Source organism: Euprymna scolopes, chromosome 26, assembly GCF_053919585.1.
Source record: "Euprymna scolopes isolate OS-2025 chromosome 26, ASM5391958v1, whole genome shotgun sequence".
Taxonomy (NCBI): Eukaryota; Metazoa; Mollusca; class Cephalopoda; order Sepiida; family Sepiolidae; genus Euprymna; species Euprymna scolopes.
In genome coordinates, this window is record NC_136507.1 from 34,839,438 (window position 1) to 34,859,242 (window position 19,805).

Consider the following 19,805-nt stretch of genomic DNA (forward strand, 5'->3'; position numbering starts at 1 on the left):
TACCTCAAAGAGCGAGTATACGCAAACAAACCAGCCACAATAAATGCCCTTAAAAACAATATAGAGGAGGAAATCCGGACCATAAGCCCTGAAACATTAAGTGATGTGCTGCACAATGCCCCGAAGAGAGCACAAGAGTATGAAAATGAAAATAGTGGACATTTGAGTAACATCATTTTTCATAACTAAAATTAGACCTTGTGAAAAACATACCCTAGATTAAGTTGTGTAAATAAAATGAGAATAAATAGATTATGATATATTACTATATCTCAAAAAATCAGGAAAAGGTTCATCTACCTACATATGAAAATTGGTGCGCATAACTAAAATATTTGGGAAGTTAATCAAATTTTAAAACCATCAGCTTCTTTTGGGACAACCTGTACACACACACACACACACACACACACACACACACACACACACACACACACACACACACACATATATATCAATTAGAAATTAGGAACCCGTGACTCCTGGAAAATCTACAACAGTGCAGTAAATAATGGGCAATCAACAATTCCCCCCACTATCCAACAATCATGAGGTTGTTTGCTCAGGAACAGAGAAGGCTAACATGCTTGCCAGTCGGTTCGCCTCCAATTCAACACTGGACTCTGCAAACAACCCTCTCCCTGACTTTCCGTTGCGGACAGACACCACATTAGACGATCTGAAAATCACCCCATCTCAGGTGCATGCCATCATAAAAATCTTGACACTTCAAAAGCATGTGGACTTGATCTCGTCCCCGCTGTGCTATTAAAAATGTGCGTCGCCGAAGTAGCGCCGGTTCTCTCCAAACTTTACAACAAATACCTTAAGGAATATTGCTTTTCTGCCTGCTGCAAAACTGCTTCTGTGGTACCAGTTTTTAAGAATTCTGGCGACAGAACTGACCCAGAAAATTACCGCACCGTAAGCCCCCTCCCACTTTCGCCAAAATATTTGAGTCCATTATTAACCAAGTTTTAGTCCATCACTTTACAGATGCTAAACTTCTGACCGATTAACAATACGGATTTAGGCAAGCCCGTTCCACTGCAGAAATCCTAACTATAATCTCTGAGCGTATATACCATTCACTTGACAAAGTAGGGAAGGGTAGAGCGGTCGCTCTAGATATATCTAAGGCTTTTGACAGGGTATGGCACGAAGGACTTCTCAGGAAAATCAGATCATACGAGATCACTGAAAGAATCTTTCACATAATTAAATCCTTCTTAGATAAGAGAAAAATCCATGTTGTCATCGATGGCCGTACATCCAAACAATATGATATAAATGCGGGAGTGCTTCATCCATCCTTGAACCTCTATTATTTCTAATATTCATAAATGACCTCCCTGACAAAATTGTCTGTGAGATGGGTATATATGCTGATGACACCACTCTGTATAATCGACAAACAAATAAACACATATCTAGGGAAATGGCAGAAACACTAGGGGATGACCTCCGATCTGTAGTGGAATGGGGACAAAAATGGATGGTCACATTCAATGCTGCTAAGACTAAATTTGTTTTCTTCAATAGCTCCAAGAAACCTTTTCTACCACCAATAGCAATGGGCAAAGACTCTTTATCTGAACGCACATCCTTTAAACTCCTCGGCCTAACGTTTACAGGAAACATTAGTTGGAACAATTACACTGAGAACATTGGCAAAAACGCTGCGAACAAAATTAGGTTATCTCTACTGTGCTAGAAAGCTACTAACGCCCGAAAGTATCCTGTACCTCTATAAAGCCACCATTCGCCCATGTATGGAGTATTGTTCTCATATTTGGGCTGGGGCATCTGCTACTAGTCTCTTGCTCCTAGACAGGGTTCAAAAGAGAGTGGCCAACCTAATAGGTCCTGAACTGTCATTTAGGTTCAGCCTCTGTCCCATCGATGTAATGTAGCATCCCTCTGCCTGTTCTACAAGTATTTTAATAGTGAATGCTCTGACGAACTGCAATCACTTGTACCCCCTCGATGTATATACCCCCGACAAACCCGACAAGCAGCAAAATCCCACTCCTTCACAGTTGAGATCCCTAGATTAAGAGAGCCTTCTACTCCAGTAGTTTCTTTCCCAGAACCGCTGGACTTTGGAATTCCCTCCCGAGTTCCTGCTTCCCCAACTGTACTGACATGCAAAAGATCAAATGTCGTGAACCGACATCTTGCTGCCCAACTCCCTACATAGTACCCCTGTAGCTTATGTCCCTGATAGTAGCCCTCTACAGCAAAGTGGCAATGTACCTTGTTTGGGGTGAAATTGCAATATATATATATATATATATATATATATATATATATATATATATATATATATATATATATATGTAACAAAAACTAATTAAAAAGCTTGCTGCATCTCTGAATACCCTTTATGTAAAATTTCAAATGTTTAGACCTAAAATTGTCTGAGTAATTTGATAGAGACCGCAGAGGTATTTTTTTAAAATAAATTTTGACCCCAATTATGACCCCTTAACATTTATTGTTTTGGGCTCAAGCAAATTAAAATGTTTGATAAATGACTAAGTGACCTACATCTAACATTTCTAGGGTTTAGACCTAAAATTGGTAGAGGAGTTTGGTAGAGTTTTCAAAGGTCAAATCGCTGAACTTTGACCCCTTGATAGCAAAATTGCTGGGCGACAACCGATTGCAAAGATTTTCACAAATCTCAATAACCATTATGTCACATCTCGAATCTGTAGAGTGAAAATTGACAGGGTAATTTGGTAGGGAAATGTACACAGACAGACAGACATACACAGACAAGTTCACTTTTATAGATATACGAGCATTTCGGCCGGGGTGTTTCGAGGTATATGTTGAGAAAAAAAGCGGTCAATTTTTTAAAACTTTTACCCCTATTATGACCACTTAACATTTATTATTTTGGGCCTATATAAAGTTATTAAGTTAGATCCATGTCCAAGGCACCTATATGTAAAATTTCAAGTGTTTAGACCCAAAATTGTAGGAGAGGCTTGGTAGAGTTCTCAAAAATAAAATCGTTGAACTTTGACCCCTTAACAGCCAAATTTCTGGCCGAAAACCGATCACATCGATTTTCCCAAATCTCAGCACCCTGTACATCAAATTTCGAGTCTGTAGACTAAAAATTGACTGAGTTATTGCGTAGGGAAATGTACACAGACACACAGACACGTTCAGTTATATATATATACTAGCAGGGGTGCCCGGCGTTGCTCGGGTGTTTGAAGGTGTATGCTGTGCAAAAAAAAAGCAAAAAAACAAAAAAAAATGGTTAATTTTTAAAAATTTGACCCCTATTATGACCCCTTAAAATTTATAGTTTCGGGCTCAAATCACTTTATTAAGTTAGATCCAGGTTCAAGGAACCTATATCTAAAATTTCACGTGTCTAGACCCAAAATTGTCGGAGGAGTTTGGTAGAGTTCTTAAAGGTCAAATCGTTGAAATTTGACCCCTCAACAGCCAAATTTCTGGCTGACACCCGTCACATCGATTTTCCCAAATCTCAGTACCCGGTATTTATAATTTCGAGTCTATAGACTAAAAATTGACAGAGTTATTGCGTAGGGAAATGTACACAGACAGACAGACAGACAGACACGTTTACTTTTATATATATATATATATATATATATATATATATATATATATATATGTAGGTAGATAGATATGTTGAAAACACAGGACGGCACCCGTTTCCTTATGGTTTTCAACTGTTAAAAAAACAGACAAATCTAGGGAGAAAAAGAACAAGAAGAAGAGGAATGCAAGTGAATCAACCAGACGTTAATTCCATCGACCTGAACTAAAGATTTTAATAACTCAGCATTTTTGTTAAAAGCTACGTTAAATTCCTTTTAAGTTTAATAACGCGTCCGCGTTTCTGATTTTGCCAAGCCCTATATCTTTCATCGGTAACGTTTGAATCTAATGGAAAACGGAATTCGTTAAAGCAAACATTTTACAAGAATATGCATTACTGCACTTGTTGAGCAAAACAAACAAACAAAACAAACAAACAAACAACAATAATTAACAAACCTTTCTTTTGAACATTTAAAAAGTAAATTACCCAAGAAAAAAATCTTCTCGCGATCGAGTCGGTTTATTTAGTCGTTTTTACTTTCATCATTTAAAATAACAAAATCTAAAACGAATTGATAAGTACAGCCTGAATCGAATTGAGACCACGAAGTTTGGTTGCTTCCTGGTTTTGGCAGAGGTCTGGCCTGTTTTTAGATGATATCTCTCTTAGACTTTACCTTCCTCTGGAGAAGAGGATAGTTTTTGCCCACCGACTGAGGCTCTCCTACTGTAGCATACCCAGAGATGTTCAATCAGCTAGAATTCATTTTCTTCAGTGTCTTGACTTTTTCAAAACCCCTACGTGCCTTATATCTAATTCTAACTCTAACCCTAAATATTTACATCTGATACCGAGTCTCTAACCCGGCCTTGATAGATTTCAAAATCGGGCTTTGAAACCTAGTAAGTGATACTCCTTTATCTTCCCTGCAACCTCTTTCCCATAGAAGAGACCTCGCGAGCCTGTCTCTTTTCTATCGTAACTTTCATGGCAAGTACTCGACTGCACTCCAATCTATGGTTCCCCTTTTGCTAAATTTTACAATAAACGATACAGTAATAAATGATCTTCCCCCTCTCTATTAGTGCCTTAATCTAAAAGCAGATTCCATGAACAACGCTTGTTTCCCAGAACTCCCGTCTGTGGGACACTGTTCCGCAGGCATGCCTCCCGGTTTAATACAACACGGTAGCCTTCAAATCTAATGTAAAAAAGTTCCTGTTAAGCCGTCCCCATAAATAATCAAATTCTACCCAATTTACACCATTAGTGATTACTACACAACCACCTTACACTTAGTAACCCTTATCCTGGAGTGGCTTTTGGGCCTTGATAAATGGTGACTTCCAAGTAAAAGAAGCAACACCTGACCTGATAGCTAACTCTAACTCAGACCCTTGTTAAAATCTCATTTGTATAGTATCTAACTCTTTGCAAAACCTCCCCTGCCTAGTATCTAATTCTTACTCTAGTCCTTACCCTTTTCAATCGCCTACCTGAGCTAGTATATAACCATAAAATTGAGCTTTTTCTAAAACCCTAGTATCTAACTGTAACGCTTACCTGACCCAGTATCTCACTCTAATTCTAACTCTTTTCAAAGCCCCGCCAACCTAGTATCTTACCCTAACCCTAACCCTAACCCTAACCCTTTTCTAAACCCCATCTAATCTATTATTTAACTCGAACACTTTCCCAAACCCAAGCTGCCTAGTATTTAATCATAACCTTTTAAAAACCTCACCTGGCTTTTTAAAAAAAGTTTTTTATTACATTTTCACACCAAACAAGGCACATTGCCGCTTTGGTGTAGGGGGCTACTATCAGGAGAAACATCTACTGGGGTACTATGTAGGGATTAGGGCAGCGAGATGTTGGTTCACGTTGCACTTGAACTTATGCATGTCAGTACAGTTGGGGAAGCAGTGACCTGGAATGGAATTCCAAAGTCTAGCAGTTCTGGGGAAGAAACTACTGGAGTAGAAAGATCTTTTACATCTAGGGATCTCTACAGTGTGGGGGTAGGATTTTGCAGCTTGTCGGGTCTGTCGAGGGTGTTCATGTCGAGGGTTCACAAGTGCTTGCAGTTCTTCAGAGCATTCACCATTATAATACTCGTAGAACAGGCAGAGGGATGGAACGTTTCGACGATGGGACAGAGGCTGAAGTTTAGATGCCAGTTTAGGGCCTATCAGATTTGCGACTCTCTTTTGAACCCTGTCAAGGAGCGAGAGACTATGTATTAGATACCTTAACACTAAAACTAACCTTTTTTTCAAAACCTCACCTGACCTACTATGTAAACCTAAGCCAAATTCTCTTCAAAAACCCACTTGACCTAGTATCTAATTGTAACCCTTTTTCAAAAATCCGTCTGCTTAGTATCTAACTTTAGCCATAACTCATTTCAAAACGTATCTAATCTAGTATCTAACCCTAACCCTTACTCTAACCCTAATTCTTACAAAACTCCACCTGCCTTGTATCTTACACTGACAGTAACGTTTAACCTTAACATTTAACCTTAACGTTTAACCTTTTGAAAACCCGACTTCACCTTATATCTCACACCATGTAGAAAAAGTAAATAACTAGGTAAACTAACTGCCTGATGATTTTTTGTTTTGCATGTGAAGGTTAGGTTCAATTATTACGGCATTTTTTTGTTTTTAAATTATTAGAAATTTTAACTTTGAGGAGTATGGATCAACGGAAAGCATTGGAATATTGGACGAGCTGCATGAGGATGATTTTGCTCAGATGAACAATCGAAAAGCCTAAATGCAGCCATTTTTTTTTTGAATACATTAAAGAATGAACTTAGAGTTGAAAATTGGTTTCGGGTCGATGCCGGAAAATATCGGATCTATTTGCACAAAGGCACATTTTAGATATCGACTGATTCGGACGACGCAACAAAGAAAGGAACAAAGTAAACAAAATGAGTCGATCTAAACTTTTGATCGGGGTTGAAATTGCGTAAAATGCAAAACAAAAGAACAATCAACATTCCAATTGATAGAATGTCAACATAAGAATACAAAATGGAGATAAAACAAAGAGAGGATAGTCGGCGAAGTAATTTATGAGTCACCCAGCACCACACCGCACCCCACCGTCGTCATCTTTACTGACTACTCGGTCACTTCACTGCTGTCTCGTCGGAAATTGTGGATAAAGCACAATTTTCTTATGTTATGTTCATTTCTTGTGATATTAAAACTAACAGCCTGTATATGATTTCGCATGCGTTTGGCAAAGGTGCAACCGGAAATTCTAAAGACGTTACAAATACAGTATGCTGTATAAGTGCGTTCCACATTTATAAGAGAAGATAGATTATAGAGTTGACCAGACGATGTGTCTATGAACAGCTCTTTAAACACAAAGGGGGTACATTATTATGAGGGGGATACAGTCAACACGTTGGAATGGGTTTTATATAACGTTTATGATACAAGACGAGGAAAGCAAAACACATTACCTTGCGGTTGATGACAAACGAAGACAAAGGCTTACATAATAATATGAAGACATTTATTTTCCAGCTGGTGATGAGAATGATCAGAATCCAATGCCGTGTTAGATTGATATCTTTTGTCTTCTCCTCCTTCCACTTCCTAAAGAAGCTTTGGCTAACTCTCTCTCCTCTCTCAACTGCCAACTCAACTCTGACTGCGCTGTTTCTCATCTCCCAACGCTAACTGTTTCCGAACCCTAACTAAACTGCATATATTGAAGTTATATTTCTTTGTGACGCCAGAACGTAGCCAACATGTGCACGGGATGCACATATATATGCATATGCTTCCAACATGTGTCCTGGCGGCACAAAGGATATTACTTAATTGCATTGTTTCATTATTCATCTGACCTAACTTTATTTTCATAGTTATTTCTAAGTACAATGGATAATTCCACTGCATTCCTGGAATCGTATCTAAATTACAATATGTATTTATTTTAACTTTTGAGACTGAGTTCAATTCCAGCTCTTTCCTTTAATAATAATTATCTTCAACCTAATTACTTAGTTTCTAACTAAAAACCGGAAGTTTCCCCCCTTCAATACACAAAGATTAGACAAGCTGTTATGTACACCAGTTATATAGGCCCGACTATATAACATTAGAATTACAACAGTGGCTTACAGGAAAGAGTATAGGGTACCTTTTTGATTTATTCTGCGCAATAAATATAGATGCGGCAGGATTCAAGCACGGATCAAGAGAAATGCTTATCGCTTACCGAACGAGAATCTTTTTTACTAATCATACAAGATTTGCAAAGGGCTAAGGGGGCCTGCTGTATGAAAACCCAGAAAATCTAAAACACTCAGTCGAATTGGGGATTCTGTTTTATTTCAGGTCCAGTTGCGCAATGAACCAAACAATGTGTGTATATGTCTGTGTGTGTGTGTGTGTGTGTGTGTGTGTGTAAAGAGAGAGATAGAGATAGAGATAGATAGATAGAGAGAGAGAAAGAGAGAGATAGATAGAGAGAGAGAGAGAGAGAGAGAGAGCAGTGAACAGAAACAATTTTAGAGCTTGGATACAATATGTACCTAGCTGACGCAGCACGCAATTCCCCGCGTTATAAAACCAAGTTCACTCAAACTCAAAGTTGTAGGCTTTTACGTCCAAATGGTCATATGACTTGCTAAGGGCGAACGTGAGTAAAAAAAAAAATGAGGGGGTTAGTAATCCTCGCTATTTTTGGTATAGTTTTTTGATATTTCATTTTTGTATTGTTTCAGGAATTTTTTGACCGAGGATTATTAGCTATTCATAAAATTTGGAGTGTTGTTACCTTGTGTTTCATTTTCACAACATATCGATCGATGTAACCTCAAACCTTCTTCAGGAATATCGCTTCGAACTCGGGAATCTTCCTGCTAAACTCGGGGTTCTTTATCTAATCAATCGTAGTATTATGTCTTCATTCCGTTCGTCCGATGTAATTTTGCAATGGTATTTTCGGCCACCTTCAACCTTCAGAAAAATCTTACTTTTATAACTTAATTTTTTTCAATTACTATTGTGTCACATGTCTTTTAGGAACTGTCCAGTGACATTCATACTCTGACCCCGGCGTAAAAAAAATGTTCACACATGATTGGACCATGTGAACTCTATCCTTTCATCTATGCAGTTCGCAATGAAAGAACAAAACACATTCCTAAATTATGTATCTCTAAATAATGATGGTGTTCAGATAAGTCAAGTTTTGTGAACTTAAAAGGAAATAGAGTTCATCAAGTATGTATTTACTAAACTTTCATGATTTCTTTATCGATGCTGTTTAATCAACCTGATAATAATTACTACACACGCACACACACACACACACACACACATATATATATATATATGTGTGTGTGTGTCTGTGTATATATATATATGTGTGTGTGTGTGTGTGCGTTTGTGTGTGTGACTACTTCATTTAATCATATAAATTAATAGACGAAAATATGCGGAAATTTTTAGTATTTACCACACCAGTGCTCAATACATAGGTAGAGTTAGCTAGTAAGTTATGAAAATATATATGGCAATTAAGCTACGCAGAATATTCTGCGTTTCATTCTCGTGAGAAATCGTCAGGCTTATGCCTGTGCGTAAGCATAAGCCTGACGATTTCTTAGGAGAATGAAACGCGGCATATTCTGTGTAGCTTAATTGCCATATATATTTTATAACTTACTATATATATATATATATATATATATATATATATATATATATATATATCGTTCCTAGATTTTCTGATAACACGCAGTGGTCATGGGTTTATGTCATCTGTATACCGTAAGCCAAGTTCCATTGAACAGTACCTAAACTTTCACTCTATGTTCTACTGGTGAACCCAAACTCAGGTCAAGGACTTTCGTCCTGCGGCTCTCATAGTTGACATGAGCTGTGGCGTATTTTGTTAAACTTATTCAATTAGTCTATCTATTCATTTTTCTTCATCTCCCTTTTGTCCCCCCTCTCTCTCTCTCTCTCTTCATCTTCCGTTTCTCCCTCTTCTACCCTCTCTCTCTCTCATATATATATATATATATATATATATATATATATATATATATATATATATATATATGAAAAGATTTCTGGTGTTTACTAGGAGAGTGGTAGTAGATATTTATGTATGGTTGTTTGTGAGAGTCAGATAAGTCGTAATTTATGTTCGAATTTCTGAAATCGATAAAAGTGACTAATACCTTTCGCAAACGCGCATAAGTAATTTGCAAAAAGAGTTACCATAATGGAAGCTTAAATTCCCGTATATTTTTATAGTTATCCGAAGGTGAAGAGGGCATAAGTGACTTTATTATCTATCTATCTATCTATCTATCTATCTATCTATCTATCTATCTATCTATATTTCCTCGCTATGTATGTATGTATGTGTGCATGTATGTATGTATGTATGTATGTGTGGTCAGGTCATGTCATATGCTACTGATAACATGTAACCCAGTACTACCTGCCTCATGGTCGGGTCACCGGCGACTAAACTGGTTCCCCCACCAGACTTGTTTGGTGAGGAGGGCGGCTAGTCTCCCTGAAGGATTAAAAACAAGACCTTCCAAAGGGCGAATGAACTCTTTTTCGGGGTCAACGGCCAACTAGCACCGTGTATATTTGTGTGTGTGTATATGTGTATTGGGGTAAAGAGGGCTCCCGTAAGCCGTGGTAAAGGCAACCTTTCTAGGAGAAGCAAATCTCTGATTTAAAAAACCATAAAGCGGAAGACCAGTACCCGCATTAAGCTGGTCTGCAGTTCAATTTGTTGCTGGCTATCTTGCTCTTGCTTGTTGCTGGATCTCAACATTTTGAACCGAGAGAGAGACTTAGCTGTCGTACAAAGCTAAGACTCTGTAACATCATCTTTGTATAGATACTCCCTCAGGCATTTGGGCTCATGGACTTTAAGTGTCTGAGGGAGTGGCACTCGTCTGACAAGACGTTGCAATCATCATCTATCTATCTATCTATCTATATATGTGTGTGTGTGTGTGTGTGTGTGTGTGTGCGTTTGTGTATATAACGATTATCAAGGTGATAAGACATTATCAATCAAGAAATCTTGGAGTTTTTATTAAGTACATACTTGATAAATTCAATTTCCTTTTTTGTCCACAGTTTTCTGGCAGTTGACCAACAAATAATTGTTTAAGGAATAAATGAATTTGTAGCGAACTTTTGTTGAGTAAAATATATGTGAAAACACAAAGAGCACATAGATATACATATACGCACACATATCTCCCTTTCACTATATATATATATATATATATATATATATATATATATATATATATAAAGACACGCACACACACGCGCACACACACGCATATATATATATATATATATATATATATATATAATACTACACTATCTTATACTTGCTGCAGTACACGTCCTCTAAGATCAATAATGGAAGTTCTGTCAGGTTATAGCTAAGCCACCCAAGCAAGTTAGAAGCTGGACCTTTTTGAGAAGCTAGTATTGGCCTATTAGGTTGCTTCAAGAATAATAGCCGATTTCTGAAACAAACATTTATTCTTGAGAAATAAACAATAGAAATGGTAAAATTAATCAAAATACGAGTCTTGCACAGTTATGCATCTCTGCCATCGATCAACAGGATTATTTATTCCTTATTGATAAAAAGTTATTGGCTTTGATGAAACAGCATTTTTGAAAGCTAATCCCACCTCTTCTTTGGACCGAAACATTTTACCATTAAAAAATGAGGTTAAAAACTTAAAAGATTATAATCAGTAGGCGAAAGGTCTGGAGAATATGAAGGATGTGGTAAAATCTCGTATCTCAATCTGTGAATTTCTGTAGAATCAATGCTGCTTTATCGTGAAGCAGAATTGAACCACGTCGATTCACCAAGACAGGCTTCTCTTTTTGCAAAGAAAGCATGCATTTCGGCAAGTTGATTACAGTAGATCCCTGTTGTAATACTCTGGTTGTTTCCTCAAAAGCTGTAGTGGATAACACCGATTGCAGACAACCAAACTGTCGCTATAATCTTTTGCTGATGCAATTTTGGCTTTGGAAAGTGTTTGGGGGACTCATCACGATAAAGCGATTGACTAAGTCGTTTACGATTATCATGAAGGATCCACTTTTCGTCACAAGTGACAATTCGGTCAAGAAAGGGACCATTGCTGTTACGCACACGAAGCATTGAACAGATTTAAAATCTCATAAGTTTTCGATTCTCATTGAGCTCATGAGGGATCGATTTATCGAGTTTTTGCACCTTTTCAAGGCTCTGTAAATTGTTGCAGTACTGACGCAAAGTGTCCGATACATTTCTCTGACACTTTGACGAGGATTTTGCTCAAAAACTGTTCATTGTCAAAACTGCATGCTCGCCCTCTATCTTCTTCACCTTCGTGTCTCCACAACGGAGTTTTTGGAACCAACTTCGTACTGTCCGATCACTTGTGAACCCCTCTTCCCATGCTCTGTTGATATTAGCAGAAGTTTTGGAGGCATTGTTCCCAAGTTTGAACTCATGCAACATAAGGAGGCAAAGGTCACCTGTTAGATTATTCATCATTGAGAGCCCTGTATGCTTCCATAATTTTTTTGCCTGAAAATAAATAAGTTTAAAAATATTAATTAGTATATAACCCTAAAATGAACTACAGAATTTGGGTTAAAATGACTTTTCAAAACACATCATTTTAGGCGGCCATTATCTTTGTAATAACGTAATAGATTCAACTGCAGAGATATGTGATACAAGGTTAGGAGGTGAAAATAATTAAGCCAATGCCCCCGAGGGAGGGGGCCATACCAGTCTATTAAACTTTTCCAGGAAATCTTTATCAGTATTTCACGGCTGGAGTGCCTCAAGTAATATGTTTACTTGACTGAAATATTTAGCATAAGTTAGACAGCGTTACTCAAATTTCATTAGTCATCTATATCAGACTGTAGCCAATCAGCCAAAGTTTCATGGAAAGTGCTCGTCTGAGCTCCAATCTATTGTCCTTATTTTTCTCTTTTTTAAAAGCAATTTTCAAATTTTCTAATACTTTTTGCAATTTTTTTTTTATTCATTACTGACAGTCTGATTATTCTATAGTTCTTGCATGCTAGGACCTCAGCGATAGCAGTGTCAGAAATTTCGTGAAAATAGTGAATAATTCGACCCCATCTTTCCAAGCTTATAACTCCTCGAAAAATGTAATTCAAGCCCTAATTTTTTTTTTCAATTAAAGGAGCAAGGACCAAGGTTTTATTAAAAAAAACAAAACAAAACAAAACAATGTGTTTTTTTTTTTAAAAAGGTTTTAAACTTCGGACTTTACAGGTAAATTTCTAAAAAAGCGATTTTTTTTTTGTTTTAAATTTGAATATATTATTTATTGACCTTTTCTCTTCAATTTGTGATATATAAAACTCCACGACATAAATTAATTATTTACTTTTTGATAGACATTTACAAATGAGAGGCGTGAATTATTCGACCCCCTATCTTTCTAAGCTTATAACTCCTCGAAAAATGTAATTCAAGCCCTAATTTTTTTTTTCAATTAAAGGAGCAAGGACCAAGGTTTCATTAAAAAAAAAAAGACAAAAAGAAACAATGTGTTCTTATAAAATAAGGTTTTAAACTTCGGACTTTACAGGTAAATTTCTAAAAAAGCGATTTTTTTTTTGTTTTAAATTTGAATATATTATTTATTGACCTTTTCTCTTCAATTTGTGATATATAAAACTCCACGACATAAATTAATTATTTACTTTTTAAGAGAAAGTTGAAAATGGGTGACACTTGGGGGGGGGCGTGAATTAAAAAAAAAAACGTTTGTCTAAAATATTATATTCGGTTTATTGGAAAGAACATAAAATTTCACATTGACCCTGAAAATATCGTAAAAATAGAATCAATAGAAAAATTTTGATAGATTTTTAAAATTTAAAAATTGAAAAATATTGAGTTTAAAAATTGAAAAATGTTGAGTTCGGAAAATTCATTACTGTTTAAAAAAAAAATATATTTTTATTACTTTTAAAACAACTGTAATAGTTTATTTTGGAAGTATAATCCATAAAGAAAATAAATAACCCACTTTTAACAGAGAAATTACGAGATTTTTATATTGTATTCGCAGTTTCGTGTTAGGGGTGTCAAAAATTCCTACAAAAATTCTGATACTGCTACCTCAGCGATGACGTCATTTTACAGTTCACAGGCCTTAATGACATATATTACGAAGGTCGTGACGAAACCCTCTTTAACCTCTGGCTACGGGCATGATCAACACGTGGACTCATAAAAAAGATGACACTCTGACACATTGACTAAATATTAACAGGAAGCCCCTTTCAGACTCATGAACGCAGTAATGCATGCTGGCCACAAACGGTAACTGATTGCCTTGCGCCCCCAGGATAAAACTGTAAGAGATCTCGGAGTAGTAGGGGACCCCAGAGATGGTGCGTTATTGCCCACCGATGTGTGGACACGCCCTGGCACACTACCAACCCCTACCCGACTATCTTGTGTGTGCCCTTGGTTGGGCGAAGACTAGGGGAACCAACTACTCAAACACCACTGCCTTGTCGGCCTTATCACAGCAAAAAACGCTAAGAGATGGGAATTTTGACTTCAAATCCTACTGCCGCCTTTCAGTTTTCCATTAAAAGGTTATGGAACATCATCCAGAAAGAAAAAGCGTAGTAGCGGACACGATAGGGCGACTGTCTACCTCACTGAGATTATGTTCGGCCAGAAGCTGCGACCTCCTCTGCTGCCAGTCGTCGCGAGTTCGTTCCACTGGAAATGAGCATTGGAGGTTCAGAGGGTGTTTATCTGATGCGCAACAGATACTACACCTAAACTGCACAAGCGAATTAGGAGCCAAGGTGGAAAGTCCTGCGCCAAAAGATAAAGCACTGAGGCCCTGACTACTCATCGTCGAGAATGACGGACTGCATGATGATGATGATGATGACAATGATGATGATGATGACGATGATGGTGATGATGATGAATGAATGAATGCCGTACGTGCATATTTCTCATCTTGACATTTGAAAAAAAACTTAACAGCTTGTTCTTGTATCGATTCTCGGCTGCGGCAACGTATAGACTTGTTGAATAGAGATATTAGTTTGAATAAACGTTTTAAACTTATTATCTGCAAATTGTTAAAAGAAAATGGGAGAATTGAAACAGCCGAAACATTTGCTAAAGAACGTTTTTATATATATAAAAAATTATCTCTTTAATGCGTCTACTTTATTTTCTACCGAAATTTTATTTGTCTTTTTATTCTTTTCTTAATGTATAAAATTTCTAAAAGGTATTATTAGGAGGAGAAAAGACTGCTTATTAGATGAGTATTACGAGATAAAGAAACTGAATTCGAACGATCCCTTCAAATATTAAATGGACTTAAATTGAAGCAGGAAATAAAAAAGAAGTGCAAAATTTCAGTTGAAATGAAAAAAAAAAAGTTGCACGAATTGAAACATGCTGGAAAACACATTTACGAAATTAACACGAAAAGATTTTCCGAAGTTGCGTCCACTCAATCATTATAAAAATGTGTGGACGTATCTAAAAAAGTACAAATAAAAGAGTAAATATACGTGCGTGTCTGTCTGTGAGTCTACATGCAAATATTTTATTGATAGACTCTTAAACTACTGCTTACATGATAATGAAATGAACAACAACAACAAAAAAAAACACAAAAAAAACCACCGTTCATTAACGATGATTTATAACGAATAATATCTTTGTTTGGATTGGTGAATAACACGTACAGAAATATATACAAATTGAAATGCAAAATGTTCGTTTCAACTTGCCGACATATGTTTTATTACTTTTGAGCATGCGCAAATTCATTCATAGCTTGGATTAGTTTAATTTCAAGTTCTTTTTTTATAACGAGTAATATCTTTGTTTGGATTGGTGAATAACACGTACAGAAATATATACAAATTAAAATGCAAAATGTTCGTTTCAACTTGCCGACATATTTTTTATTACTTTTGAGCATGCGCAAATTCATTCATAACTTGGGTTAGTTTAATTTTAAGTTCTTTTTTTAAATCTATCTGCCGATAGCTCAAACTATATATATATATATATATATATATATATATATATATATATATATATATACGTTTTCTTCAGGTTTTTATTAATTAACATTTCTACTATATATATATATATATATATATATATATATATATATATATATATATATATATAGTATATTAGCTCCTTACCTCAAGTGGTAAGTATATTACCTCCTTACATATATATATATATATATATATATATATATATATATATATATATATATATATATATCTGCCTGTCTGTCAGTCTGTCTATCTGCCTGTCTATCTCCATATTTTCAAAATCTATCTCCTCCGAAACCAAAAGTCGCAGAGCGGCGCTAGGGGCCTCAAATGATTGGATTTTGTTCACGGACCGTTCTTTTATTAACCTTTAGCTTAAATAGTTTATAAGGGGTCAAAAATGGGTCAAAATTGAAATAATCGTTGAATATTTTGTACATTCATCTTAGATTTTTTTTAATTTTTAATTTTTGAGTTTTAATCGATGTATATGCCGGTCACTTTTGGTACAGTGGTAACGTCGCCAACTTTTAAGGCTACAGTTCCGATTTCAATTTTAGCTGACGGCACCTAAATACTTCTTTTTTACTTCTGAAATCATGACTCTATAATAATATATACGAAATCTGGACAAATTACAATATCATATTTAAGCCCGGGCAAAGCCCCCCCCCCGCCCGATATTATTAAGTAATATTTTCTTTTATATGTCTTAAACAAAAACTTAAGCGTGACACATGAGAGATAATACAATTACAAACTTAAGCGTTGTAGAACGGCCAGTGGTCAGCGACTCTCTAAATATTTGTCGGTGCATTGAATTCAATCTTTACGGTTAACGATAGTAATTCCATTTCAAAGTTTAGCATGGGGTACAAATGGAAATGCTACTTGAAAGTCTAGAATATATGGAGCGACGTATAAGACAGTCTCATCGACACATCTTTTTTATACAAATCGCTCAACACAAGGCGCGAAGCCACTTGAGGTAAGGAGCTAACAATAACAAAACATTATGATTGAAAAGACAGGCGATGCTTATTGGTATTAGTCTTGAAAAGACCAAATATATAAATAGGAGGAAAACAGTCTATCGTTCTTGGAAAGAAGCTACTGGAATTGGAAACTGTTTTAAGAAGGTATCAAAACAATTAATTGATAGCGACCACTGGAGATGGAGACCACTAGACGAACGAGTCAATTGAGTTGGGACAATGGAATCAGGTAATAGATAAGATAGTTGTGAAGAACCCATGCGTAATAGTATTTATAAAAAAAAGACTCCTCGACCTAACGTTCACAGGAAACATGAGTTGGAAAAATTACATTGAGAACATTGCCAGAAACGCTGCAAAAAAGGTAGGTTCTCTCTACCGTGCTAGAAAGCTACTAACGCCCGAAAGTATCCTGCACCTTTATAAGGCAACCATTCGCCCATGTATGGAGTATTGTTGTCATATTTGGGTTGGGGCATCTGCTACTAGCCTCTCACTCCTAGACAGGGTTCAAAAGAAAGTTGCCAATCTGATAGGTTCTGAACTGGCATCTAAGCTTCAGCCTCTGCCTGTTCTACAAGTACTTTAACGGTGAATGCTCTGACGCACTGCAAGCACTTGTGCCCCCTCGACGTAAGTACCCCCGACAAACCTGACAAGCAGCAAAATCCCACCCCTTCACAGTTGAGATCCATAGATGTAAGAGAGCTTTCTACTCTAGTAGTTTCTTCCCCAGAACCGCTGGACTTTGGAATTCACTTCCGAGTTCCTGCTTCCCCAACTGTACTGACATGCAGAAGTTCAAGTGTAACGTGAACCGACATCTTGCTGCCCAACTCCATACATAGTACCCCTGTAGCTTATGTCCCTGATAGTATCCCCTACAGCAAAGTGGCAATGTGCCTTGCTGGGGTGAAATTGCAATAAATAAAAAAAATAAGAAAAAATAAACTGAGACTAACAACATCACGTCTGTGTGAGAAGGGTTTATTTATCTTTCACACTCCTTTTCCTTTACGTTCTCTCTGTCTTCGATTTCTTTCTTTTTTTCTTTTGAAAGCACTTGTTAATAGTAGCAATACTCGTAGCGATATTTCCGTTTTGTTTATAATGTACTATTTTATTTATTTATTTTATTATTTCCTTTCTTTATTTTCCTTGATCGTTAATTAACAGACAGACGGGGGAAACTGAAGCATTAGTAATATATGGCGTTGAAAATAAGATCAGTGTGGAAGGGCAACACTATATAAAGCGAGAAAGGGTAAAAGTGATAGATGAAACTTGATAAACAATGAGTCACTCAGTAAATTAATTAATAATTACATCTGAACAGAACAATTAAACTAATTTTTTTATATTCAAACAACGAACCAAGCAATATTTTTTCATGAATTTAATTTGATTTAAAAAAAAATATATAGCGAAAAAATCTTTAGTTAAATAGATGCTTATTGACTCAGTTTTAATATAATACATTTCAGACTTATTCCTGTGAAAGTCTATCTAGACAAGGCAGAAAGCCATTAAACAGAAGGAAATATAATTATCGTAGAGTCAGGAGATGCTTTTTTGTAACACAGTGTATATGAGGGCGTTGGAAAATATCAGCAGCAGCGAAGACTTGCTGGCTTGTGAAGAGATTAACAGCAGTAGCCGAAAAAAAGAGCAACAATAAGAAAAAAGAGAAAAAATGCACCACGTGGCCAGAGAAACAAAGTCGACGTCGAAGAAAATGGACGTGTGAAATCGAGGACGTGAATGAGCAAACTGTGGCCGGCAAGCGATTGGGGAGGGGGTGTGAAGAAGAAGAAAGTGTACACCGGGCGAGATAGACAATGCCGAAAGACTTTTAAGTGGGGTCAGAACGGGAGATTAACGGCAATAAACGCTTTTGTTAAAAACGAAAAGATGCCGACCCGGATTTAATTATTTTTGTTTGCTTGTTCCGGTATGACGGTGCCAAACAGCGTGGAGGGTTCGTGAGAGGTTTCAACTGTAACGAAAACGGTTTTGCGTAACGACGACGTTACATTTTGACTATAGAAATGCTAGAATCAGGCCATTTGTAGAAACGAAAAGGTGTTCTAAAAGCTGGCAGTTCTTGGGACATGGCGACTGGAATAAAGAGATGTATTATATTCTTTTAATAACTTTCCGATATTTTATTATTAAGGTAAGTCCTCCAAACAAGGCATGAAGCCACTTGATGTAAAAAGGTAAAAATACGAAACATGATTATCACAATGACTATTAACCTTAGTCTTGAATAGATCACATCTATATTTAATACGAAGACCGGCAGCAAGAAGAGAGTTACACAAGCTCGTTGTTCTTCGAAAGTAGCTACTACATTAGAAAGCTATATTATAGTGAGCTATCTCCACCCCCGAGAATCTCTTAACCCTTCGGGATCGCTAGGTCCAAGTATCATTCCATGCAGCGTTTCTTGGACAACAATATCGTGGTTGCATTCTCTCCTCTCCAGGCTTCAGAGTACACATGGCGTTTGGCGTTTACCAAATCGTCATCTATTTTAGCGGTCTTGGATATGACCTTAAACTATATCCAGTGGTGAGGCCCCAGTTTGTGGGCTTTGGAGAGTGTGGAGCTACCCTTTAATTGCCATTGTTCCCAGGTCCACTCTGACCCGGAGTGGTAGTACCTAACAGATCCCAACTATGGGTTAAATAGAATCCAACTTGAAAACAAAATATACAGGGTGTCTGTAAAGTTACTATAGAGTCTTACAAGTTACTATACAGACACCCTGTAATATATTAACAGTACAGTAAGATATTGTATTAAAATATTTATTTGTAACAAAAGAAATAAAAAGAAATAACACCTTTATGAATAAATATTAACTATTAATACAAATATAATACAATAAAACAATAAGACTGTATAGTAACTTTACGGACACCCTGTATATTCTATTAAAAAAAAATTCTTTAAAATCTTTTGATTCGGCATTAAATAACCCAGGATGTTTTTGTCTCACGCTCTCAAGTCTTCACCTTCTTCGTCACTCTCTTCTTTCGTACTGACTGCCACCGTGGCGCACACAAAAAAAGTAAT